A 2,500-nucleotide genomic window follows, 5' to 3' on the forward strand; every position below is an offset into this window, starting at 1 on the left:
TGTGTGTGTGTGTGTGTGTGTGTGTGTGTGTGTGTGTGTGTGTGTGTGTGTGTGTGTGTGTGTGTGTGTGTGTGTGTGTGTGTGTGTGTGTGTGTGTGTGTGTGTGTGTGTGTGTGTGTGTGTGTGTGTGTGTGTGTGTGTGTGTGTGTGTGTGTGTGTGTGTGTGTGTGTGTGTGTGTGTGTGTGTGTGTGTGTGTGTGTGTGTGTGTGTGTGTGTGTGTGTGTGTGTGTGTGTGTGTGTGTGTGTGTGTGTGTGTGTGTGTGTGTGTGTGTGTGTGTGTGTGTGTGTGTGTGTGTGTGTGTGTGTGTGTGTGTGTGTGTGTGTGTGTGTGTGTGTGTGTGTGTGTGTGTGTGTGTGTGTGTGTGTGTGTGTGTGTGTGTGTGTGTGTGTGTGTGTGTGTGTGTGTGTGTGTGTGTGTGTGTGTGTGTGTGTGTGTGTGTGTGTGTGTGTGTGTGTGTGTGTGTGTGTGTGTGTGTGTGTGTGTGTGTGTGTGTGTGTGTGTGTGTGTGTGTGTGTGTGTGTGTGTGTGTGTGTGTGTGTGTGTGTGTGTGTGTGTGTGTGTGTGTGTGTGTGTGTGTGTGTGTGTGTGTGTGTGTGTGTGTGTGTGTGTGTGTGTGTGTGTGTGTGTGTGTGTGTGTGTGTGTGTGTGTGTGTGTGTGTGTGTGTGTGTGTGTGTGTGTGTGTGTGTGTGTGTGTGTGTGTGTGTGTGTGTGTGTGTGTGTGTGTGTGTGTGTGTGTGTGTGTGTGTGTGTGTGTGTGTGTGTGTGTGTGTGTGTGTGTGTGTGTGTGTGTGTGTGTGTGTGTGTGTGTGTGTTATCTATATTCTATACCTCTCATTTACCTTCTTACATAGCAGAACCACCATTGAAATTACACAACAACAACAATTACCTTTACTACTACTACTACTACTACTACTACTACTACTACTACTACTACTATTACTTGTATACTTCTATTACACATATCTACTACACACAAACATATGATTATTTTCCTTCTCTTTCTACAATGCGTCCTCTTCACCCACACTAACACAAAATAACACAGGAGTAATGGAAGGAGCTTACGGTTGCTATTCTCGTCCACACTTAGCGGGCTACAGTGAGGGATTAATCAGCAGTGTAATAATAGAGCAGTGAAAACAGTGCGTATGGCAAGACACACGGATTATATTCAGCACAGAATGACGTATCCAATTACTCTCTCTCTCTCTCTCTCTCTCTCTCTCTCTCTCTCTCTCTCTCTCTCTCTCTCTCTCTCTCTCTCGCTTCGTTTGTGTGAAGAAAATGAGTAAAGGCACAACTACACACTGTTTCTGTCATGCCAATGTGGAGTTGAAAGCAAACATAAGGAGTTACTGTACAATAGATATAAGATTAATGGATTTCAGGTAAGGCTTATATCAATTACATACACAATACAGGTGAGGTAAATAACTTAATTTTCGCTTAAAGTATATATATATATATATATATATATATATATATATATATATATATATATATATATATATATATATATATATATATATATATATATATATATATATATATATATATATATATATATATATATATATATATATATATATATATATATATATATATATCTTAAATTACAATGGTACACTACAGGTAAAGTTTCACTAACATAATTTACTACACCGGCCAAAATTTTTCGTTAATAATTACTGTAAGAGTAAAATTATTGGTGATGCTCCTCTTTTCACTCCTCTTTTCTTCCTACAATTTAAGTTTTCATTAATTAATATCATACAAATAAAAGTTTTAATCCTATTACTCTCCTTTCAGGTACACACACACAAGCGTGCGTTGATTACTACAGCACAGGTAATGAGGGAAGGTTTAATTATCCATCGTACAGGTAAGGTCCACGTTCATTGATTTCCTTCATAAATCATTTATATACGTATTCCTTTCCTTACAATATTCCTAACCATTAACTTACATATTCCTTTCCTTAACTATAAATATATTCATTTCATTTATTACAAACAGCGATACCCAGGGTGCAGTGAATGGTGAGGCACGTGGAGGCGCCCAGCTCTCCCTCGCTCTGCTCTAAATTACAATATTTTGCTGATCACTTTAGATGGAAACTGAATTTTTTCATTGGAATAACTTCCGACACGCCTCAGACACCCAAGAAGGTTCACTCAAGAGTCGTACAGCCCTGTCCAGTGTTGAGTGTGCCACAAGGAGACAGGCGTACTTAATTCATTATTCATATGGATCGGGTTCGACTTCCACTGCATTGGTATTCGGTACATAATGGTATTCGGTACATAAGACAGGCGAAAGAAATACCTTGCAGTAATACAAAGGACTTGCAATATAAAATAAAGGTAACAATAAAACTAAAAATAAATAAATGAATAAATAAATGTATCAAAAAGAAATACACAACAAACATCACATGCTGAAAATTATACAGCTTAAAATCGAACGTGATTTTTACAAATATCTCGAAATAGTA

The sequence above is a fragment of the Scylla paramamosain genome, chromosome 4 (assembly GCF_035594125.1).
Source record: "Scylla paramamosain isolate STU-SP2022 chromosome 4, ASM3559412v1, whole genome shotgun sequence".
NCBI lineage: Eukaryota > Metazoa > Arthropoda > Malacostraca > Decapoda > Portunidae > Scylla > Scylla paramamosain.